General features: G+C 41.2%; 1 pseudogene; it reads right to left on the bottom strand.

The window, feature by feature from the left end:
• Positions 1-815: 815 nt before the first annotated feature.
• Positions 816-3675, bottom strand: LOC128070928 (melanoma antigen preferentially expressed in tumors-like; annotated as a pseudogene).
• Positions 3676-26278: the final 22603 nt, after the last annotated feature.

Below are 26278 nucleotides of genomic sequence, written 5' to 3'. Positions count from 1 at the left end.
GAGCAGTAGGAAGGTGCACAAGCGCTGGTGGGTCCCAGAGGCTCCAGATGGTCTGCTAGTGAATATCCCCCAGGACTCCGGGCCTGATGATGCACAGTGAACCCATCTTGGCACTGCCCATGGTCCAAGATGGAGGTTTTGCATCTGCTAGATCCACTGGGAAAAATGCTCGAGTCCAGGGCTTGGGTGGGGTTACCCATGAGGGTCCCTTGGAAGAAGGTTCCCTCCAGCCATGCTCACTCCTGGACACTTAGTCCGTTCCAGGCCCTGAGGACGCACCTTGTACATGATGACAGATTGAACAGCCTCAGAAATAAGTGAGGAGGTGGATGCCCTGGAAATGAGAACCACAGGGATGGGTAAATGGAGCCCTGAAGTCCTGTAGCTGATCCTTGCCTATCAGAGAGCATCTAGGCCCCACTCATGCTCAGGCCCTTTTATTTACCCACTAAAAGGAGAGTCATTAATTTAAAAGGGAGAATCATGGTCACAGATCACAGAAGACACCAAATGATCAACACTGAAATTCTCTTTATTTCTTTGTAACAAACCATCGCAGGAGTAACAACCCCATCAACGTCCCAAGTCCAAAATCCCCCCTCCAAAATTCGGATTCACATTTCCAGCTTTGTAAGAACACATCTCTCCCAAAATCCCACAAAGTCCTTCCCACTGCCCACTCTAAATCACCCATCCTTTTCCCACATGCACTGAACAATTGTCTGAAACTGTGGTTTGTGTTCCTTGTATATCCACTGAGGTCTGGGTGGCAGTGTGCCAGTGCCGGGGACAAAGCCTGAAACTTGTGTGCTGGGTTAGGTGGGCATGTAGCAGGGGCACAGGATGGGCTCAGTGTCATAGAAGATCTGGTCACCGTAGTGTGGATGGGGGATGGTGCTGAACCTGCCAATCCTGGGCTGCTCAGGCTCCTACAGCAGCTGCTTGATCTGGGGGTGACTGAGCCAGGAGGCCCAGGTAGAGGGTGCTACACACATCCTCATAACTCTCCAGGGGTGTGGGGTACAGCATGTAGCTCAGCTTGTTCAGCCCCATGGTGTGGTGCAGCAGGCTCTCCATCACAGCATGGAGATGGGGTAGCTGCAGAAGCTGAAGGTGGTGAGCTGGGAGCAGTGGCTCAGGGACAGCAGGAGGGTGCTGAATTGGGATTCCATGAAGCCACACTCTTCCAGGTCCAAGTCCTGCAGTGTGGCTGAGGTCCACTCAATCAGGTCCTGCAGGGGCTCCAAGCTGAAGTTGGTCAGATTGACCCTACTGGGGCCCAGGTCCTTCAGCAGACTGACACTCAGGCACTGTGATAGGCACATCAGGTCTGACTCCAAAATCAGGCAGTTGGTGATCCACAGGGTCTCCAGAGGGATCTTCAGGCACCTGGCGAGTGACAGGGCAGTCTGTCCCAGGGGCAGAGAGGGTGGGCAGAGGAATTGGGGAGGAGAGACCTGTTTCACTGGAACACAGGACTTCTCACTGGCTTGGAGCTGGCCTCTCACCTTCTTGACTGGAAGGCAGGGGATCGTCTGGGGGAAAGATCTTGCTCACATGGGTATGATTTTCCCCTGCACAAAATGATGAACTATTTTCAATGTGGGAAACAAACAGGAAACAAATGTTATTTGCCTATTTCAGCTAATATTTAGTTTGCAGGAATTAAGATTTTTTTACAGGACATGACTAGTTGAATTAAACAGCAGGCTGAATGCAGTGGACATAGGCTGCTGGGTCCCAGCAGTTACAGATGATCCCTGGGTGAATATCTCCCAGATATTCAGGGGCCACAAACTGTCCATCACCACCTACAATTCTTTTTTTTTTTTTTTTTCCTTCTTCTTTCTTTCTTTCTTTCTTTTGGTTTCTCAGTGAACATATTTATTCCTAATATTTGGAGTTTGTTGCTGCCAAAAAGGGAATCAATGCAACACATTCATACAGACAGACTAGGTTGCATCCTCTCAGCTTTTATCACTGTGTTTAAGGCAGAAGGGGTGACCTGTTACTGAGGATTTCCTATATGTTCAGAAGTCTTAAAGGAAAATAGTAATTGTAATTTGGACTTACAGAGATTGGAGCAACTTCAACGATGATGCTCATTTCACTTTTAATCTTCTCTGGACTGCTTAGGAGTCACAATTTTCCCCTCCTGATCCTGATGCTTTTGAACTGTGGTGTTGGAGAAGTCTTGAGAGTCCCTTGGACTATGAGGAGATCCAACCAGTCCATTATAAAGGAGATCAGCCCTGGGTGTCCTTTGGAAAGAATGATGTTAAAGCTGAACTCCAGTACTTTGGCCACCTAATGAGAACAGTTGACTCATTGGAAAACACTCTGTTGCTTGGAGGGATTCGGGGCAGGAGGAAAAGGGGATGACAGAGGATAAGATGGCTGAATGGCATCACTAACTCGATGGCATGAGTTTGAGTGAACTCCTGGAGTTGGTGATGGATAGGGAGGCCTGGAATACTGCAATTCATGGGGTCACAAGAGTCGGACATGACTGAGTGACAAATGTATTGAACTGATCCCTCCTTGTCATCTCCAGAATCACCCACTTCCCACAGCTCACATGGAGCCCAAAAAAGCTCAGGACAGAAGTGGTAGGTGGGAGGGAGAGACAGAGCTTCAGACTTCAAACTTCACACCTGATGGACCAATGTCCTTCTCACTTAGTTTTCTGTCATCATCTCAGCTAAGACATCACTCTCTCAGAAAGAATTCCCAAGGAAATCACACTTGACCCCCCACTATGTGGACTACCAGCAAGAAGTCTCCTTTGACAGCATCTAACCTAGGCCTCACCTCTGACCCTAACCAGGGAGGTGACCTGACAAGATGCTTGGGGACAGAGTGGTGGCATCGTGAGGACTTCCGAGTGGCCCATGAACACTGGCAATGTCCCCGTCGGGCATAAATAGACACCCTGATGGTAAGAAAATGAGAGAGGTGCATTCTGGTCTTCAAAGCTGGTGCCACGCCTCATCTGAGCACCTGGTGCAGGCGTCCTTGGAGGAAGGAGATGGAGTCCACGTAGAGCTCCTGCATATGGGGCAGGTTCAAGAACTGGGCGGTGAACTGGCCGATGCAGTGGTCCTCCTGGTCAGTGGCAGTGTGCGGCAACTCGTGGATACGAGACAGCAGCAGGCACAGGTTTCCCATCTGTCCCAGGTGTGGCACGAACCTGCCCAGCATGGCCAGCTTCTAGGTGCAGTTCACCTTCAGGTCCTGGACAGAGTCCAGCTGCACCACCTTCAGGATCTTTGTTATGCTCTGCATGGCATTGGCAAAAATTCTCATCTTCTGGCAACATATCTGCAGCATGCTCCTCCTCTGCTTGGCCTTGTTCAGGAGGTAGCTGAGGGTCTCGTCCAGGGTGTCCTCCTTGAGGCACTGGTAGACCAGCATGTCCACAGGGCACTGTGCTGGCTTCAGCCCCAAATGAGCTTCCACCTTGTGCCTCTTCTGCATGGGCTGGATCGGCCTGGGCTCCAGCAGTGATCAAACACTGACCTTAATGCCAGACCACAGGGTCCAGAAGTCCTGGTGGGTGTTCTGGCACAAGTCCAGCACCTTCAGCTTCTGCCACCTGTGGGGCCATGGGGGATGCACTGAGCTGTGCAGAGGCCGATGGGCATCAACACCCCTCACATGCTTTGCACTCCTCATGCCACAGTTCCTCCAGCTTCTGGGCCCTCCTTGGTCCCCACAATAAGGGACCCTGGTAGGCTGCAGTCCATGAGGTCACTAAGAGTCAGACATGACTGAGCGACTGTACTTCCACTTTTCACTTTCATGCATTGGAGAAGGAAATAGCAACCGACTCCAGTGTCTTGCCTAGAAAAATCCAGCCAGCCTGGTGGCTGCCATCTATGGGGTCACACAGAGTCGGACACGATGGAAGTGACATAGCAGCAGCAGCAGCAGCAGCAGCAGCAGCAGCAGCAGCAGCAGCAGCAGCATGTGCTAGTAAAGTAATACTGAAAATTCTCCAAGGCAGGCTTCAACAATATGTGAACCGTCAGCTTCCAGATGTTCAAGCTGGTTTTGGAAAAGGCAGAGGAACCAGAGATCAAATTGCAAACATAGGCTGCAATTGTGTAGTAGTTTGAGTATTCTTTGGCATTGCCTCTCTTTGGGATTGGAATGAAAACTGACATTTTCCATTCCCTTGGCCATTGCTGAGTTTTCCAAATTCACTGGAGCAGCGAGCTGTGGTTCTGTGGCACTGGAGCAGCCAGCAGTCAAGAGGAGATATCACATGTCCAAGGTAAGGAGCAGCAGCTGTGTTTTGCTGTAGCAGCAGTGAAAAGATACTTCATGTCCAAAGTAAGAGAAATCCCACTAAGCTGGTAGATGCTGATAGAGAACATTAGAGGGCAGAAACCCTGAAACAACAATCACAGGACCCTAACCTGTCCATCACATGGACCACCGCCTTATCTAACTCAGTGAAACTAAGCTATGCTGTGTAGGGTCACTGTAGGGTCACACAAGATGGACATCTGTACATATCTCCTGGGTGGCGGCGGGGGGGGGGGGGGGGGGGGTGGGTGGGAGGGAAACAGAAACAAAACAAAACAAAATCCTAGCTTTTCCTACATGGACCTTTGTTGACAAAGTGATGTCTCTACTTCTCAGTATATTGTATCTAGGTTTGTCACAGCTTTTCTTCCCGGGAGCAAGAGTCTTTTATTTTCATGGCTGTAATCACTCTCCCCAGTGATTTTGGAGCCCAAGGACACTGTCTGTCTCTGTTTCCATTTTTAACCTTTGCATTTGCAGAACTTGGCCTTTAGCCTTTGTTCTGCATAATTTTGTACCTGAAGTCCAAACTTGCCTGTTACTCCAGGTATCTTTTGACTTCGTGTTTTTACATCACAGTCAGCTATGATGAAAAAGACATATCTTTGAGGTATCAATTTTAGAAAATCTTGGCGGTTTTCCAAAAACTATTAAAGTTCCCTGGTAGCTTCAGTGGTAAAGAACTGAAATTCAGAAATTTCCATTTTTCATCTAAGAATATCTGCACCCATATTTTTATACAAAATTAGGAAACTCTGCATTTTCAGTATGAACCATACCATCCTGAATTTCACATGTGAGTTAGAGAGAATTCCAACTTTTAAATAGGACTAACACCTAGATTTTCCTATGTGAAAATTAGGGAATCATATAGGAAACCCTACACCTATGTTTGCAAATTGATCTCTGGTTCCTCTGCCTTTTCCTAAATCAGCTTGAACATCTGGAAGCTGACGGTTCACATATTGTTGAAGCCTGCTTTGGAGAACTACACCAAGTTAGTTGGATGTGAAATATAGAGAATTTATATTTCCTTTAGGAATAGTGCCCTTGAGTTTTTTATTTGAAATATAGGAATTCCATAATTCAAGTAGTCAGTTCAATATCTGGATATTCAATGAAATACAAGAATTTCATATTACATGAAAGAAATTTACATAGCTATAGTTCATTTATTTATAATTTTTAGAATTTATTTATTTATTTACGGCTGCACTGAGTCTTCAACGCTGTGCACAAAGTTTCTCAAGTTGCCATAAGTGGGGACTGCTCTTCATTGCAGTGAACTAGCTTCTCATGGCAGTACTTTCTCTTTCAAAGCAGAAGCTCTAGGACATCTGGGTTAGGTTGTCAGGGCAAATAGGCTTATCTACTTTGGCAGCATATGTGATATCCTCCGACCAAGATAAAACCCATGTCCCTGGCATTGACAAACACATTACTTTACTATATTGTAGTGGGTTTTCCCATACATTGACATGAATCAGCCATGTGTTTACATGTGTTGCTGATGCTAAACATTCCTTCCACCTCCCTTCCCATCCCATCCCGCAGGGTCATCCCAGGGCACCAGCCTTAAGCACCTTGTCTCATGAATTGAACCCAAACTGGAGATCTGTTTCACATATGATAATATGCATGTTTCAACGCTATCCTCTCAAATCATCCAACCCATGCCTTCTCCCACAGAGTCCAAAAGACTATTCTGTACTTTTGTGTCTATACTGCTTCTCATATATAGAGTCATTGTTACCATCTTCCTAAATTCCATATATATGCATTAGTAGACTGGTTGAAAAGAGGAAAATGAGAATATCAAGGCTGTATATTGTCACCCTGCTTATTTAATTTATATGCAGAGTACATTATGAGAAATGCTGGGTGGGAAGAAGCACAAGCTGGAATCAACGTTGCTCAGAGAAATATCAGTAACCTCAGATATGTAGATGACACCACCGTTATGGCAGAAAGGGTAAAATGTAGATGAAGCCTACTCAGTGATCATGATCACTATCATAGCATGACTGGGATACCAATGATAAAATGCCACATTGAAAGATTGCACCACAATCAGCAAAATATAGGCATTTTATAAGAGGTATTATAAAAGATCATTCTTGCTCTGCTCTCCTATGCCATGCCTTTATTTACTCCCATCAAGACACCACCCTATATTTCTTAATGGAAATTTTGATGTTGCTTTCCTGTTCCTGCAAAGACAGACTTGTATCCTTGTGGAGAATGCAGTATCAGAGCATGGTAATCAGTTCTTGGAAGACATGACATCTGTTTCCCTTCTTAGCTTCATTATCTATCTGTTTCACTGAACTTCTAGAACTATAATCAGGCAAAATATTTTCAGTCATCAGTTCATTTCAGTTCAGTCACTCAGTCGTGTCTGACTCTTAGCAGCCCCATTAATTGCAGCATGCCAAGCCTCCCTGTCCATCACCAACTCCCGGAGTTCACTCAGACTCATGTCCATAGAGTCAGTGATGCCATCCAGCCATCTCATCCTCTGTTGTCCCCTTCTCCTCCTGCCCCCAATCCCTCCCAGTATCAGAGTCTTTTCCAATGAGTCAACTCTTCACATGAGGTGGCCAAAATACTGGAGATTGAGCTTTAGCATCATTCCTTTCAAAAATATCCCAGGGCTGATTTTCAGAACGGACTGGTTTGATCTCCTTGCAGACCAAGGCACTCTCAAGAGTCTTCTTCAACACCACAGTTCAAAAAGCATCAACTCTTCGGCCTTCTGCCTTCTTCACAGTCCAACTTTCACATCTACGCATGACCACAGGAAAAACCATAGCCTTAACTGGATGGACGTTAGTCGGCAAAGTAATGTCTCTGCTTTTGAATATACTATCTAATTTGGTCATAACTTTTCTTCCATGGAGTAAGAGTCTTTTAATTTCATGGCTGCAGTTACCATCTGCAGTGATTTTGAAGCCCCCCAAAATAAAGTCTGACACTGTTTCCACTGTTTCCCCATCTATTTCCCATGAAGTGATGCCCCGATCTTCATTTTCTGAATGTTGACCTTTAAGCCAACTTTTTCACTCTCCTCTTTCACTTGCATGAAGAGGCTTTTTAGTTCCTCTTCACTTTCTGCCATAAGGGTTGTGTCATCTGCATATCTGAGGTTATGGATATTTCTCCCGGCAAACTTGATTCTAGCTTGTGCTTCTTCCAGCCCAGGGTTTCTCACGATGTGCCCTGAATATAAGTTAAATAAGCAGGGTGACAATATACAGCCTTGACGTCCTCCTTTTCCTATTTGAAACCAGTCTGTTGTTCCATGTCCAGTTCTAACTGTTGCTTCCTGACCTGCATACAAGTTTCACAGCAGGCAGATCAGGTGGTCTGGTATTCCCTTCTCTTTCAGAATTTTGCACAATTTATTGTGATCCACACAGTCAAAGGCTTTGGCATAGTCAATAAAGCAGAAATAGATGTTTTTCTGGAAATCTCTTGCTTTTTCCATGATCCAGCAGATGTTGGCAATTTGATCTCTGCTTCCTCTGCCTTTTCTAAAACCAGCTTGAACATCAGGAAGTTGATGGTTCACGTATTGCTGAAGCCTGGCTTGGAGAATTTTGAGCATTACTTTACTAGCATGTGAGATGATGCAGCTGTGCAGTAGTTTGAGCATTATTTGGCAGTGCCTTTCTTTGGAATTGTACTGAAAACTGACCTTTTCCATTCCTGTGGCCACTGCTGAGTTTTCCAAATTTGCTGGCATATTGAGTGCAGCACTTTCACAGCATCATCTTTCAGGATTTTCAGTCATAATAAGCTACATTTCACTTTTCCTAAGCACTTGCTTGGGGCTGGAAAGAATGTGTCTTCCTTCCTACCAAGTTAACAACATATATGCAATTCCTCTATGTGTTTCATGTCTACCCAAGTTTCCATATTATCTTGCAAATCAGCTAAAACATACTGCCTGCCAAATGATGCATTTTACCTACTTACTGAATTATCAATAAAGAGATGCTAAATAAATTAGCAATCAAAAGCTGTATACATTACTCAACAACATCCCATAGCCTCTACTCTTCCACTAATTAACTTGTTTTATTTACTGAGAATTCAGTAAGGTGGTGCATCTTCTTTATAATGTAATGTCTATGTTTGTCATAGCTTTTACATCCTAAAGCAAGTGACATTTAACTTGATAACTACAGTCACCATTCTTAGTAATTTTGGAACCAAAGATAATTAAGCTTGTCACTGTTTCTACAAGTTTACCCCTTCTATTTGCTGAGTAGTGATGGGAACCAGTTGCACTTATCTTTGTTTTTATGAATGTTTAGTTTTCAACACGGTTTTTCACTCTCCTCATTCACCTTCATGAAAAGACTCTTTATTTCCTCTTTACTTTCTGTTTCTGTATTACCATTTATGTACCTGACGTTTTTGACGTTTCTCCCAACAACTTTGATGCCAGCTTGTGATTCACTCACCTGCTATGTTAATAGTATATTCTGCATATGATTCACATAAACAAGTGACAATATAGAACTTTGTCACTCTCCTTTCCCAGTTTTGAAGTGGTCAATTGTTCCGTCTTTGGTCCCATTGTTTGCATCTTCACTCATTTAAGGGTGGTTTCAACTTTTACTTCCTCAAGAATTTTCCATGTACCCCACTCCCTTTTTTATTTGGTGTTCTCCATCAGGAAACCTATGTTTCTAATCATGGGACATTTCTCATTGCCACAATCAGACCTTTTCCAGTTGTGTGTGTGTGTGTGTGTGTACCACACTGTGTTTCATTTCACAGTTCAGGTATTGCTGAAGCCTGGCTTGGGGAATTTTGAGCATTACTTTAGTAGCATGTGAGATGAGGGCAATTGTGCAGTAGTTTTAGCTTTCTTTGGCATTGCCTTTATTTGGGATTGGAATGAAAACTGATCTTTTCCAGTCCTGTGGCCACTGCTGAGTTTTCCCAATTTGCTGCCATATTGAGTGCAGCACTTTCACAACATCATCTTTCAGAATTTGAAGTTTCTCAACTGGACTTCATAGTGATGCTTTCTAAGGCAGACTTGGCTTCACATTCCAGAATGTCTGACTCTAGATGAGTGATCACACCATCATGATTGTCTGCTCTTGAAGAATTTTTTTTTTTTTTTTTCCTGGTACAGTTCTTCTGTGTTTAATGCCACCTTTTCTTAACATCTTCTGCTTCTGTTTGGTCCACACCAATTCTGTCCTTTATCGAGCCCATCTTTGCATGAAATATTCCCTTGGTATCTCTAATTTTTTGAAGAGATCTCTAGTCTTTCCCATTCTGTTGTTTTCCTCTATTTCTTTGCATTGATCATTGAGGAAGGCTTTCTTATCTCTCCTTGCTCTTCTTTGGAACTCTGTATTCAGATGCTTATATCTTTCCTTTTCTCCTTTGCTTTTTCACTTCTTTTCTTACCACACCTATTTGTAAGGCCTCCCCAGACAGCCATATTGCTTTTTTTGTACTTCTTTTCCATGGGGATGGTCTTGATCCCTGTCTCCTGTACAATTTCAGAACCTCCATTCATAGTTCATCAGGCACTCCGTCTATCAGATCTAGGCCCTTAAATCTATTTCTCACTTCCACTGTATAATCATAAGGGATTGGATTTAGGTCATACCTGAATGGTCTAGTGGTTTTCCGTACTTTCTTCAATTTAAGCCTGAATTTGGCAAAAACAGTCAGCTCCCAGTCTTGTTTTTGCTAACTGTGTAGAGCTTCTCCATCTTTGGCTGCAAATAAAATAATCAATCTGATTTTGGTGTTGACCATCTGGTGATGTCCATGTGTAGAGTCTTCTCTTGTGTTGTTGGAAGAGGGTGTTTGCTATGACCAGTGCATTTTCTTGGCAAAACTCTATTAGTCTTTGCCCTGCTTCATTCTGTATTAAAGGCCAAATTTGCCTTTTACCCCAGGTGTTTCTTGAATTCCTAATTTTGCATTCCAGTCCCCTATAATGAAAAACGAAATCTTTGGGGGGTGTCACTTCTAAAAGGTCTTGTAGTTCTTCACAGAACCATTCAACTTCAGCTTCTGCAGCATTACTTGTTGGAACATAAGCTTGGATTACCATGATATTGAATGGTTTGCCTTGGACATGAACAGAGATCATTCTGTCGTTTTTGAGATTGCATCCAAGTACTGCATTTCAATCTTTTGTTGACCATGATGGCTAGTCCAATTCTTCTAAGGGATTCCTGCCAACAGTAGTAGCCATAAGGGTCATGTGAGTTAAATTCACTCATTCCAGTCCATTGTAGCTTGCTGATTCCCAGAATATCAAAATTCACTCTTGCCATCTCCTGTTTGACCACTTTCAATTTGCCTTAGACTTAGTTCTTTCCCTGTCTCAGTTGTTCTACTGTTGGTTCCTTCCAGGTTGTTAATCTCAGTTATTGCATTGATGATTACTGTTTGAGTCTTCTTTATTCTTTCTATATCCCTGGTAAACATGTTTATTTCTTCTCATCCAAGACCTCTGGTGCATTTACTGGCAACTCTACTAAGTTTTCAATATTTTGGTCATCTTTACTCTCATTATTCTGAATTCTTTTTCAGGAAAACTTCCTATCACCTCTTCTTTTGTTTGTGTTGGTGGGTTTTTATCACTTATCATCACCAGCTGCTTATTGCTCTCCTGTTTCATTTCATCTTGATTGTTGAGGTTTGGGTCCTCTTTCTGCAGGCTGGAAGGTATGGCTCCATTGTGTTGTGGGAACTGCTCTTTGTGGGTGGGATGGGACCAGTGACTTGTCAAGGTTTAATGCTTCGGTGAATTTATATCTGTGCAGTGGCAGGGGGATCTGTAACTCTTCTCTCTGAAGTCCAGTGAATTGTACATGGATTGTGCATTGGGGAGTTTGTGGGTTTGGTATGGCTTCATGCACCACCTTTTATAATATTCACTGTTGTGTTTCTGTTGTATTGGAGAATACCTGTGGGTTCTCTTGTACTGAACTTGCTGGCTCAAGTGTAGAGATTGCTTTCCAGGGAGACATGGAAACTCTGGGGTGTGTGCTTGTCCTTTAATGTTTCTTGAGGTAAGCAGTTCAGTTCAGCTCAGTTCAGTCACTCAGTCATGTCCGACTCTTTGTGACCCCATGAATCACAGCACAACAGGCCTCCCTGTCCATCACCATCTCCCAGAGTTCACTCAAACTCATATCCATTGAGTCAGTGATGGAATCCATCCATCTCATCCTCTCTCGTCCCCTTCTCCTCCTGCCCCCAATCCCTCCCTGCATCACAGTCTTTTCCAATGAGTCAATTCTTTGCATGAGGTGGGCAAAGTACTGGAGTTTCAGCTTTAGAATCATTCCTTTGAAAGAACACCCAGGGTTGATCTCTTTGCAGTCCAAGGTACTCTCAAGAGTCTTCTCCAACACCACAGTTCAAAAGCATCAATTCCTCTGTGCTCAGCTTTTTTTCACATTCCAACTCTCACATCCATACACGACCACTGGGAAAACTATAGCCCTGACTAGACGGACCTTTGTTGGCAAAGTAATGTCTCTGCTTTTCAATATGCTATCTAGATGGGTCATAACTTTTCTTCCAAGGAGTAAGCGTCTTTTAATTTCATGGCTGCAGTCTCCCTCTGCAGTGATTTTGGAGCACCCCCCCCCTACCCTGCCCAAAAATACTATGACACCATTTCCACTGTTTCCCCATCTATTTCCCATGAAGTGATGGGGCCAGATGCCATGATCTTCATTTTCTGAATGCTGAGCTTTAAGCCAACTTTTTCACTCTCCTCTTTTACTTTCATCAAAAGGTTTTTTAGTTCCTCTTTACTTTCTGCCATAAGGGAGGTGTCATCTGCATATCTGAGGTTATTGATATTTCTCCCAGAAATCTTGATTCTAGCTTGTGCTTCTTCCAGCCCAGGGTTTCTCATGATGTACTCTGCATTGAAGTTAAATAAGAAGGGTGAAAATACACAGCCTTGATGTACTCATTTCATAATTGGAATCAGTCTGTGGTTCCATGTCCAGTTCTAACTGTTGCTTCCTGACCTGCATATAGGTTTCTCAAGAGGCAGATCAGGTAGTCTGGTGTTCCCATATCTTTCAAATTTTCCACAGTTTTTTTGTGATCCACACGAGAAGTTCAAATTCCATGATGGAGGCTTAGCATCTAGGTTTTGATACAGTAAATACAAAATATTGCCCCCTTCATGAAATCAATAATTTGTTTTGGTATATCTTATTAGAAATACAACAAAGTCTTTATTTCATGATGAAACAGTGGTGCCCAGGTTTTCATTTCCTCAATAGAGATAATCCATTTTCTTTTTGAAGATTTCCATATCTTCAAAAAGCAGTGCCAAGATTTTCCTATATGAAATATACAGAATTTCATATTTAATGTTAGAGAACCACCACCCAAATTCATATATGAGATATAGAGAAGTCCACATTTCACATAAGAAAATCAGCTTCCAAATTTTCATAAAGTGAAATAAAAAATGCAATATATCATGGAGGAAAACAAGCATCACTATATTTACATGTAAAAATGTAGGTAATTCTAAATTCAGTTCAGTGTCTCAGTCGTGTTCAACTTTTGTGACCACCATGAACTGCAGCACGTCATGCATCCCTGTCCATCACCAACTTCCAGGGCCTACTTAAACTCATGTCCATTGAGTCGGTGATGCCATCTATCCATTTCCTCATCTGTCATCCTCTTCTCTTATTGCCATCGTTTCCAAGCATCAGGGTCTTTTCCAATGAATCAATTCTTCACAAGAGGGGTCCAGATTATTGGAGTTTCAGCTTCAGCATCAGTTTTCCCAATGTATATTGAGGACTGATTTCTTTTAGCCTCCTTGCAGTCCAAGAGACTCTCAAGTGTCTTCACCAACACCACAATTTAAAAGCACCAATTCTTCTGTACTCAGATGCCTTTACAATCCAAATCTCACATCTGTACCTGACTGCTGTAAAACTATAACTTTGACCAGGTGGACTTTTTCTGGCAAAGCAATGTCTCTGCTTTTGAATATGCTGTCTAGGTAATTCACAGCTTTTCACCCAAGCGCTAAGTGACTTTTAATTTCATGGCTGCAGTCTCAATCTACAATAATTTTGGAGCCGTCCAAAATAAAGTGTGTCAGTATTTCCATTTTTTTCTCCATCCATTTGCTAAGCAGTGATGGGACCAGATATCAGGATCTTAGTCTTCTGAATGTCGAGTTTTAACACACATTTTTCATTCTCTTTCATTTTCATGAAGAAGTTCTTTACATATTCTTAACCTTTTTGCCATAGGAGTGATTTCACTTCAGTGTCTGAGGCTGTTGATATTTCTCCCAGCAATCTTGATTCATGCTTGTGTTTCTTCAAGCCTGGCATTTAGCATGTTGTACAGTGCATATGAACTATGGGTGGAGTTTTATAATATTGTACAGGGGACAGGAATCAACAGCATCCTTAAGAAAAAGAAAAGCAAAAAAAGCAAAATGGCTGTCTGAGAAGGGCTTACAAAGAGCTGTGAAAAGAAGAGAAGCCAAAAGCAAAGGAGAAAAGGAAAGATATGAGCATCTGAATGCAGAATTCCAAAGAATAGCAAGGAAATGTAAGAAAGCCTTCCTCAGACATCAATGCAAAGATATATAGGAGAACAATAGAATTGGAAATACTAGAGTCTCTTCAAGAAAATTAGAGGTACCAAGGGAACATATCATGCCAAGATTGGCTCAATAAAGAACAGAAATTGTGTGGAACTAACAGAAGTAGAAGACATTAATAAGAGGTGGCAAGACACAAAAGAAGTGTACGAAAAAGATCTTCATGACCTACATAATCACAATGGTGTGATCACTTACCTTCACCTAGAGCCAGACGTCCTGGAATGGGAAGTCAAAGTGGACCTTAGGAAGAATCACTATGTACAAAGCCAGTGGAAGTGATGAAATTCCAGTTGAGCTGTTTCAAATCCTAAAAGATGATGCTGTGAAAGTGTTACACTCAAAATGTCAGCAAATTTGGAAAACTCAGCAGTGACCACAGGGCTGAAAATGGTCAGCTTTCATTCCAAACCCAAAGAAAGGCAATGCCAAAGAATGCTCAAACTACTGCACTATTGCACTCACTTCACACGCTAGTAAATAGTGGTCAAAATTATCCAAACCATGATTTCAAATATGTGTGAACCATGAACTTCCAGATGTTCAATGTGGTTTTAGAAAAGGCAGAGGGACCAGAGATCAAACTGCCAACACTTGCTAGATCATTGAAAAAGCAAGAGTTCCAGAAAAATGTCTATTTCTGCTTTATTGACTATGCCAAAGCTTTTGACTCTGTGGATCACAATAAACTGTGGAAAATTCTCAAAGATATGGAAATACCAGAGCACTTGATCTGGCTCTTGAGAAACTTGTATGCAGGTTAGGAAGCAACAGTTAGACCTGGACATGGAACAACAGATTGTTTTCAAATAGGAAAAGTAGTATATCAAGGCTGTAAATTGTCATCCTGTTTATTTAACTTAAATGCAGGGTACATCATGAGAAATGCTGGGCTGAAGGAAACACATGCTGAAATCAAGATTGCTGGGAGAAATATCAATAACCTCAGAGATGCAGATGACACTACCCATATGGGAGAAAGTGAAGAACAACTAAAGAGATTCTTGATTAAAGTGATGAGGAGAGTGAAAAAAATTGGCTTAAAGCCCAACATTCAGAAAATTAAAATCGCAGTCTCCAGTGCCATCATTCCATGGCATATAAATTGGAAAACAGTGGACACTGGCTGACATTATTTTGATTTTGTTTGGGGAGGAGGGCTCCAAAATCACTGCAGATGTTGATTGCAGCCATTAAATTAAAAATGCGCTCCTTAGAAGGAAAGTTATGACCAATCTAGGCAGCATATTAAAAAGCAGAAATATTAGTTGGCCAAAAATATCTGTCTGGTTAAGTCCATGATTTTCCAGTAGTCATGTATGGATATGTTATTTGGACTATAAAGAAACCTGAGCACCAAGAATTGATCCTTTTGAACTGTGGTGATGGAGAAGACTCTTGAGAGTCCTTTGGACTGTAAGGAGATTTAACCAGTTCATCCTAAAGGAGAGAAGTCCTGAGTGTTCATTGGAAGGACTGATTTTGAAGCTGAAACTTAAATACTTTGACCACCTTATGTGAACAAGTGATTCAATGGAAAAGATCCTGATGCTGAGAAAGATTGAGGTCAGGAAGAGAAAGGGATGACAGAGGATGAGTGGTTGGATAGCGTCACCATCTCAATGGTATAAACAATGAAAAGTAAGTAGATTTTTTTTTTTTTTTGAGCTCTCTTTATTTGGGTGATCCCACACATGTAGGATATTTGAATTTTTGTTCCTCTGTCTTTAATAAATCCAGCTTGAACATCTGGAATTTCATGGTTCATGTACTGTTGAATCCTGGCTTGGAGAACTGTGAACCTTACTTTGCTTCCCTTTGAGATGAGGACATGTGTGTGGTTGTATGAATAGTCTTTGACATTGTCTTTCTATGGGATTGGAATAGACTTTTCCAGTCCTGTGTCCACTGTCAAGTCTTGCAAATTTGGTAGCATATTGAGTGAAGCACTCCCATAGCTATGAAATAACTCAAGTATAATTCAATCAATTTCACAAGCTTTGTTCATACGGATGCTCCATAAGGACTCCTTGACTTCACATTTTAAGATGTCTGGCTCTAGGTGAGTAATCACAACATCGTGGTAATCCGGTTCATGAAAACCCTTTTTGTATAGTTATTCTCTTTATTCTTGCCACCTCTTCTTAATATCTTCTGCTTCTATTAAGTCTGCAAAATTTCTGTCGTTTATTTTGACCAGGTTTGCATGAAATATTCCCTTGGTGTCTCTAATTTATTGAAAAGATCTTGTCTTTCCCATTCTATTATTTTCCTCTATTTCTTTGCATTGATCACTCAAGAAGTGTTTCTTATCTCTCCTTCCTATACTTTTGAACTCTGCCTTAAAATGGGTATATCTTTCCTTTTCAAATCTATTTGAAAGGCATCTTTAGAAAACGATTGTTCATTTTTGAATTCCTTTTTTTTTTCATGGTTATATTCATTTTATTTAATTTTTATTTTTACTTTATTTTACTTTACAATACTGTATTGGTTTTGCTATACATTGAAATGAATCCACCACGGGTGTACATGCGATCCCAAACATGAACCTCCCTCCCACCTCCCTCCCCACAACATCCCTCTGGGTCATCCCCGTGCACCAGCCCCAAGCATGCTGTATCCTGCATTGGACATAGACTGGTGATTTGATTCTTACATGATAGTATACATGTTTCAATGCCATTCTCCCTAATCATCCCTCCCTCTCCCTCTCCCTCTGAGTCCAGAAGTCCGCTATACACATCTGTGTCTTTTTTGCTGTCTTGCATACAGGGTCATCATTGCCATCTTTCTAAATTCCATATATATGTGTTAGTATACTGTATCGGTGTTTTTCTTTCTGGCTTACTTCATTCTGTAATCGGCTCCAGTTTTATCCATCTCATCAGAACTGATTCAAATGTATTCTTTTAAATGGCTGAGTAATACTCCATTGTGTATATGTACCACAGCTTTCTTATCCATTCATCTGCTGATGGACATCTAGGTTGTTTCCAGGTCCTGGCTATCATAAACAGTGCTGCGATGAACATTGGGGTACATGTGTCTCTTTCAATTCTGGTTTCCTCGGTGTGTATATCCAGCAGTGGGGATGCTGGGTCATAAGGCAGTTGTATTTGCAATTTTTTAAGGAATCTCCACACTGTTTTCCATAGTGGTTGTACTAGTTTGCATTCCCACCAACAGTGTAGGAGGGTTCCCTTTTCTCCACACTCTCTCCAGCATTTATTGCTTGCAGATTTTTGGATCGCAGCCATTCTGACTGGTGTGAAGTGGTACCTCATTGTGGTTTTGATTTGCATTTCTCTAATAATGAGTGATGTTGAGCATCTTTTCATGTGTTTGTTAGCCATCCGTATGTCTTCTTTGGAGAAATGTCTATTTAGTTCTTTGGCCCATTTTTTGATTGGGTCGTTCATTTTTCTGGAATTTAGCTGCATAAGTTGCTTGTATATTTTTGAGATTAGTTGTTTGTCAGTTGTTTCATTTACTATTATTTTCTCCCATTCAGAAGGCTGTCTTTTCACCTTACTTATATTTTCCTTTGTTGTGCAGAAGCTTTTAATTTTAATTAGATCCCATTTGTTTATTTTTGCTTTTATTTCCAGAATTCTGGGAGGTGGATCATAGAGGATCCTGCTGTGATGTATGTCACAAGGTGTTTCACCTATGTTCGCCTCTAGGAGTTTTATAGTATCTGGTCTTACATTTAGATCTTTAATCCATTTTGAGTTTATTTTTGTGTGTGGTGTTAGAAAGTGATCTAGTTTCATTCTTTTACAAGTGGTTGACCAGTTTTCCCAGCACCATCTGTTAAAGAGATTGTCTTTACTCCATTGTATATTCTTGCCTCCTTTGTTGAAGATAAGGTGTCCATAGGTGTGTGGATTTATCTCTGGGCTTTCTATTTTGTTCCATTGATCTCTTTTTCTGTCTTTGTGCCAGTACCATACTGTCTTGATGACTGTGGCTTTGTAGTAGAGCCTGAAGTCAGGCAAGTTGATTCCTCCAGTTCCATTCTTCTTTCTCAAGATTGCTTTGGCTATTCGAGGTGTTTTGTATTTCCATACAAATCTTGAAATTATTTGTTCTAGTTCTGTGAAAAATATCGCTGGAAGCTTGATAGGGATTGCATTGAATCTGTAGATTTCTTTGGATAGCATACTCATTTTCACTATATTGATTCTTCCAATCCATGAACATGGTATATTTCTCCATCTATTAGTGTCCTCTTTGATTTCTTTCATCAGTGTTTTATAGTTTTCTATATATAGGTCTTTAGTTTCTTTAGGTAGATATATTCCTAGGTAGTTTATTCTTTTCCTTGCATTGGTGAATGGAATTGTTTCCTTAATTTCTTTTTCTTTCTCAATATTAGTGTAAAGCAATGCAAGGGATTTCTGTGTGTTGATTTTATATCCTGAAACTTTACTATATTCATTGATGAGCTCTAGTAATTTTCTGGTGGAGTCTTTAGGGTTTTCTATGTAGAGGATCATGTCATCTGCAAACAGTGAGAGTTTTACTTCTTCTTTTCCAATTTGGATTCCTTTTATTTCTTTTTCTGCTCTGACTGCTGTGGCCAAAACTTCCAGAACTATGTTGAACAGTAGTGGTGAAAGTCGGCACCCTTTTCTTGTTCCTGACTTTAGGGGAAATGCTTTCAATTTTTCACCATTGAGGATAATGTTTGCTGTGGCTTTGTCATATATAGCTTTTCTTTTTCTTGAGGATGGTCTTGATCACTGCTTCTTGTACAGTGTCACAAACCTCTGCCTTTAGTTACTCAGGCACTCTTTCTATCAGATATAATACCTTGAATCTATTTCTCACTTTCATTGTGTAATCTCAGGGATTTGATTTAGGCCTTACCTGGAGTCGAATGCTTTCCCCTATTTTTTTAACTTCAGTCTGAATTTGGCAATAAGTCCATGATCTGAACCATAGACAAATCACAGTCCTGTTTTTGAAACAGTGTATAGCTTCTCCATCTTTGGCTACAAAGACAATAATCAATCTGATATCGGTATTGAACATCTGGTGATTCTGTGGGCAGAATTTTCTCTTGTGTTGCTGGACCGCAGTGCTTGCTATAAGCTGTGTGTTCTCTTGGCAGAACTCTGCTAGCCTTTGACTGGATTCCTTTTGTACTCCAATGCCAAATTTTTCTGTTACTCCAGGTATGTCTTGATTTTCTACATTTTCATTCCATTCCTCTATGATGGAAAGGACTTTTTTTTTTTTTGGATGTTAGTTCTAGATGGACTTGTAAGTCTTCATACAAGTGTTCCACTTCAGCTACTTCAGTGTACTAGTCAGGAAACAGGCTTGGATTATTGTACTATTGAATGGTTTTTCATGTAAACAAAGAGAGACCCTTCTGCTTGCTACATATCTCTTTCATCTCTTCATCAGCTGTGGAAGGACACACAACCACACAGAAAAAAATACAAAAACACAGAAAACAACCTCACACAGGTAGAAAAAAACAAATATTTAAGGCACAGGGAAACAGGCAAACAGGGAACATAGGTGTTTCTGTAGCTGAAGAACCAGTGTTTCATATGAAATACATAGATTTCTGTGTTTTTATAGGAAAATCTCCATTCTGATCACAAATTTATACATTTCATGGAACAAACTGTTTTGATACATGTTTGAGAAATGCAAACACTCTCTATAAAGAAAGAGTGGTGTCCACATTTTCATTTGTGCAATAGAGAAAATTGAAATTTCATACCGCTTCTCCTTATCTTCAGAAAGCCATTGCCAAGATTTTCATATGTGAAATATACACATTTCCACATTTAATGGTATAGAACCACCACACAGATTTTCATACATGATGTGTAGAGAATTCCACCTTTCATGTGAGAAAAACTGCTTCTATATTTTCATGAAGTGAAATAAAAAATGCAAGATATCATGTAGTAAATCCAGCATCAGTATATTCACATGTAAAAATGTTGGTGATTCTACATTTGAGCTTAGTTCAGTTCAGTCTCTGGATCGTGTCCAACTCTTTGTGACCTCATGGACTGCAGCACGCCATGCTTCCCTGTCCATCACCAACTCCTAGAGCATACTCAAACTCATGTCCATCGACTGGTGATTCCATCCAACCATCTCCTCCTCTGTCATCCTATTCTCTTCCTGCCATCAATGTTTCCAAGCACTAAGGTCTTTTGAAATGAGTCAGTTTTTCACATCAGGTGGCCAAATTATTGGAGTTTCACCTTCAGAATCAGTCCTTTCAATGAATATCCAGGATTAATTTCGTTTAGCCTCCTTAAAGGCAAGAGACATTTAAGAGTCTTCACCAATAGACAGGACATGGAAGCAACCTAGACGTCCATCAGCAGATGAATGGATAAGAAAGCTGTGGTACATATACACAATGGAATATTACTCAGCCATTAAAAATAATATATTTGAATCCATTCTAATGAGGTGTATGAAACTGGAGCCAATTATACAGAGTGAAGTAAGCCAGGAAGAAAAACACCAATACAGTATACTAACACATATATATGGAATTTAGAAAGATGGTAATTATAACCCTGTATGCAAGACAGCAAAAGAGACACAGATGCATAGAACAGGCTTTTGGACTTTGTGGGAGAGGGAGATGGGGGGCTGATTTGGGAGAATGGCATTTAAACATGCAAACTATCATGTAAGAAATGAATCGTCAGTCTAGATTCATTACAGGATACAGGATGCTTGGGACTGGTACACTGGAATGGCCCAGGGAGATGATATGGGGAGAAAGGTGGGAGGGGAGTTCAGGGTTGGGAATTAATGTACACCCGTGGCGGATTCATGTCAATTTATGGCAAAACCAATACAGTATTGTAAAGTAAAATAAAACTAAGTAAATCCATAATAAAAATAAAATAAAATAAAATAAAAGCATTAAATCTTCCGCACCCAGCTATCTTTAGAGTCCAAATCTCACATCCATACATGACTGCTAGAAAAACCATAGCTTTGACTATGTGGACTTTTGCTAGCAAAGCAATGTCTCTGCTTTTCACTATGCTGTCTAATTTGGTCATAGGTTTCTTCCCATGAGTGCCTCTTTTAATTTCATGGTGCAGTCAACATCTGCAGTAATTTTGGAACCCCCAAAATATTGTCTTTCCATTGTTTCTCCATCCCTTTGCTAAGCAGTGATTATATCAGATGTCATGATCTAATTCTCTGAATATTGAGTTTTAAGTCAAATTTTTCACTCTACTCTTTCATTTTCATCAAGAGGCTCTTTATTTTTTCACTTTCTGCCATAAGCGTGATGTCATCTACTTCTCTGACTTATGTTTCTCCCAGCAGGATTAACTCAAGCTTGTGTTTCATCCAGCCTGGCATTTCACATGCTGTACACTGCAAAGAAATTAAATAAACAGGGTGAACGTATGCAGTCTTGGCATAATACTTTCCTGATTTGGAAGGAGCCTGTTGTTCCATAGCCTGTTGTTTCTTGACCTGGATACAGATTTCTCAGGAATCATTTCAGGTGGTCTAATTTTTCCACTTTAAATTTTTTAAACAGTTTGTTGTGATTGCCACAGACAAAGGCTTTGGTATCAAGAATGAAGCAGAAGTATTATTATATTTTTTTTTTAGATCTCTTGCTTTTTTAATGATCTCATGGATGTTAGCAATTTGATCTTTCATTCTTCACCATTTTCTAAATCCAGCTTGAACATGTGGAAGTTCATTGTTCATGAACTGTTAAAGCCTGGATTGGAGAATTTTTAGCATTGTGTTTCTACCGTTTGACATGGGGGCACTTGTGTGGTAGTGTGAACATTCTTTGGTAATGTCTTTCTTTAGGATTGGACTGAAAACTGAAATTTTCCAGTCCTGTAGCAACTGGTGTTTTTCACATTAGCTGGCATATTGAGTGTGGCCCTTTCATAGAATCATCTTTTAGTCGTGAAATAGCTCTACTGGAATTCCATCAGCTCGACTAGTTTTCTCCATACTGATGCTACCTAAGGATGCCTTGACTTAAAATTCCAAGATGTCTGGCTCTAGGTGAATGATGACACCATCGTGGTTATGTGGATATTGAAGATCCTTTTTGTATAGTTCTTTTGTGTATTCTTGACACTGTTTCTTGATATATTCTGCTCCTGTTAGGTCTGTACAATTTTTCTTCTTTATTTTGACCATCTTTGCATGAAATATTCCCTTCGTAACTCTAATTTTCCCTGAAGATATCTTGTCTTTTCTTTTTATTATTTTCCTCTATCTCTTTGCATTGTTCACTGAGGTACACTTTCTTATCTCTCCTTCCTCTTCTTTGAAACTCTGCATTCACAGGATATATCTTTCCCTTTGTTTTAGCTTCTCTTCTTTTCTCAGCAGTTTTTAAGTTATATTCACACAACTGTTTTGACTTTTTGCGTTTCTTTTTGTTAAGAATGGTCTTGGTCACTGCCATTTGTACGATTTCATAAGCCTCTGTCCATAGTACTCAGAAATTCCTTCTATCAGATCTAACTCCTTGGACCAATTTGTCACTTTCACTGTGAAATCATAAGGGGTATGATTTAAGTCCTACCTGAGTAGTCCAGTAGTTTCCCTACTTTTTTAAGTTTAAGTCTGAGTTTGGCATTAAGGAGGTCATGATCTGAGCCACAATAGATCCCTGTCTTATTTTTTATGACTGTATATAGTTTCTCCATCTTTGGCTGCAAAGAAAAGAATCAACCTGATTTCAGTATTGACCATCTGGTAATGTCCTTGTGAAGAGTCTTTGCTGTTGCTGGAAGTGAGTGCTTTCTATGAGCCATGTATTCTCTTGGCAAAACTCTATTTCTTTTAAGTGGCTTCATTTTGTCCTCCATGCTAAATTTACCTGTTACTCCAGGTATCTCTTGTCTTCCTACTTTTGCATTTCATTCCCCTATGATGACAACGACATCTTTTATGGGTGTAAGGGTATCTCTTCACCGCCACCCTTCCTGACCTTCAACATGGGATAGCTCCTCTAGACCCTCCTGTGCCAGTGCAGCCACCATTCCTTGGACGTGGTTTGATCTTCCCGGCCACCGCCTCTGGCTTCTGGCACAGAGTGGCTCTTCCCGGCCACAGTCCCTGGCCTCGGACGTGGGGTTGCTCCTTCTGGCCCCTGGCCCTGGCCTCGTATGCAGGGTGGCTTCTTCCAGCCCCTGACCCTGGCCTCCTATGTGGGGTGGTTCCTTCCGGCCCCTGACCCTGGCTTTGTACACGGGGTGACTCCTCCTGGCCACTGCCCCTGACCACGGAAGCGGGGTGGCTCCTCTCTGCTGTTCCTGCACTGTCGTAGCATAGCAGTCTCAGCTGCTGCCCCAGACCTCGGACGTGGAGTAGCTCCTCTTGGTCATGCCGAGTGCAGAGAAAAGATACCCTATGCCCAAGGTAAGAGAAACCCAAGTAAGATGGTTGGTGTTGCAAGAAGGCATCAGAGGGCAGACACACTTACAAACCATATTCACAGAAAACTAGTCAATCTAATCACACTGGGACCACAGCCTTGTCAAACTCAATGAAACTAAGCCATGCCTGTGGGGCAACCCAAGATGGGTGGGTCATGGTGGAGAGGTCTGACAGAATGTGGTCCACTGGAGAAGGGAATGGCAAACTATTTCAGTATTCTTGCCTTGAAAACCCTATGAACACTATGAAAAGGCAAAATGATAGGATACTGAATGAGGAACTCCCCAGGCCAGTAGTTGTCCAATATGCTACTGGAGATCAGTGGAGAAATAACTCCAGAAAGAAAGAAGGGATGGAGTCAAAGAAAAAACAATATCCAGCTGTGTATGTGACTGGTGATAGAAACAAAGTCTGATGCTGTAAAGAGCAGTATTGCATAGGAACCCGGAATGTCAGGTCCATGAATCAAGGCAAATTGGAAGTGGTCAAACAAGAGATGGCAAGAGTGAACGTCAACATTCTAGGAATCAACGAACCAAAATGTACTGGAATGGGTGAATTTAACTCAGATGACCATTATATCTACTATTGTGGGCAGGAATCCCTCAGAAGAAATGGAGTAGCCATCATGGTCAGCAAAAGAGTCTGAAATGCAGTACTTGGATGCAATCTCAAAAATGACAGAATGATCTCTGTTCGTTTCCAAGGCAAACCATACAATATCACCATAATGCAAGTCTATGTCCCAACCAGTAATGCTGAAGAAGCTGAAGTTGAACGGTTCTATGAAGACCTACAAGACCTTTTAGAACTAAAACCCAAAAAAGATGCCCTTTTCACTAAAAGGGACTGAAATGCAAATCTGGAAAGTCAAGAAACACCTGGGGTAAAAGGCAAATTTGGCCTTGGAATGCAGAATGAAGCAGGGCAAAGACTAATAGTTTTGGTAAGAAAATGCACTGGTCATAGAAAACACCCTCTTCCAACAACACAAGAGAAGACTCTAGACATGGACATCACTAGATGGTCAACACCAAAATCAGACTGATTATATTTTTTGCAGCCAAAGATGGGGAAACTGTATAAAGTCAGCAAAAAGAAGACCAGGAGCTGACTGTGGCTCAGATCATGAACTCCTTATTGCCAAATTCAGACTTAAATTGAAGAAAGTGGGGAAAACCGCTAGACCATTTAAGTATGACCTAAATCAAATCCCTTATGATTATACAGTGGAAGTGAGAAATAGATTTAAGGGTCTAGATCTGATAGATAGAGTGCCTGATGAACTATGGAATGAGGTTCGTGACATTGTACAGGAGAGAGGGATCAAGACCCCTCTCTTGGAAAAGAAATGCAAAAAAGAAAAATGGCTGTCTGTGGAGGCCTTACGAATAGCTGTGAAAATAAGAGAAGCAAAAAACAAAGGAGAAAAGGAAAGACATCAGCATCTGAATGCAGAGTTCCAAAGAATAGCAAGAAGAGATAAGAAAGCCTTCTTCAGTGATCAATACAGAGAAAGAGAGGAAAAGAACAGAATGGGAAAGACTAGAGATCTCTTCAAGAAAATTAGAGATACCAAGGGAATATTTCATGCAAAGATGGGCTCGATAGAGGACAGAAATTGTATGGACCTAACAGAGGCAGAAGATATTAAGATGAGGTGGCAAGAATACACAGAAGAACTGTACAAAAAAGAGCACCGTGACCTGGATAATCACGGTGGTGTGATCACTCATCTATAGCCAGACATCCTGGAATGTGAAGTCAAGTGGGCCTTAGAAAGCATCACTAAGAACAAAGCTACTGGAGGTGACGAAATTCCAGTTGAGCTGTTTCAAATCCTGAAAGACCAAGCTGTAAAAGTGCTGCACTCAATATGCCAGCAAATTTGGAAACATCAGCAGTGGCCACAGGACTGGAAAAGGTCAGTTTTCATTACAATCCCAAAGAAAGGAAATGTGAAAGAATGCTCAAAGTACTGCACAATTGCGCTCACCTCACAAGCTAGTAAAGTAATGCTCTAAATTCTCTAAGCCAGGCTTCAACAATATGTGAACTGTGAACTTCCTGATGTTCAAGCTGGTTTTAGAAAAGGCAGAGGAACCAGAGATCAAAAGGCCAACATACTCTGGATAATGGAAAAAGCAAAAGAGTTCCAGAAAAACATCTATTTCTGTTTTATTGACTATGTCAAAGCCTTTGACTGTGTGGATCACAATAAAGTGTGGACAATTCTGGGAGAGATGGGAATACCAGACCACCTGACCTGTCTCTTGAGAAATCTGTATGCAGGTCAGGAAGCAACAGTTAGAACTGGACATGGAACAACAGCTGGTTCCAAATAGGAACAGGTTTACGTAAAGGCTGTATATTGTCACTCTGCTTATTTAACTTCTATACAGAGTACATCATGAGAAACGCTGGACCAGAAGAAACACAAGCTGAAATCAAGATTTCCGGGAGAAATATCAATAACCTCAGATATGCAGATGATACCACCCTCATGGCTGAAAGTGAAGAGGAACTAAAAAGCCTCTTGATGAAAGTGAAAGAGGAGAGTGAAAATGTTGGCTTAAAGCTCAACATTCAGAAAATGAAGATCATGGCATCCGGGCCCATCACTTCATGGGAAATAGATGGGGAAACAGTGGAAACAGTGTCAGATTTTATTTTGGGGGGCTTCAAAATCACTTTAGATGGTGACTGCAGCCATGGAATTAAAAGACACTTACTCCTTGGAAGGGAAGTTATGATCAACCTGGATAGCATATTCAAAAGCAGAGACATTACTTTGCCGACTAAGTTCTGTCTAGTCAAGGCTATGGTTTTTCCAGTAGTCATGTGTGGATGTGAGAGTTGGACTGTGAAGAAAGCTGAGCGCCAAAGAAT

This window comes from Budorcas taxicolor, chromosome Y (genome assembly GCF_023091745.1).
Source record: "Budorcas taxicolor isolate Tak-1 chromosome Y, Takin1.1, whole genome shotgun sequence".
NCBI lineage: Eukaryota > Metazoa > Chordata > Mammalia > Artiodactyla > Bovidae > Budorcas > Budorcas taxicolor.
This window is presented reverse-complemented; position numbering and strand designations above follow the sequence as displayed.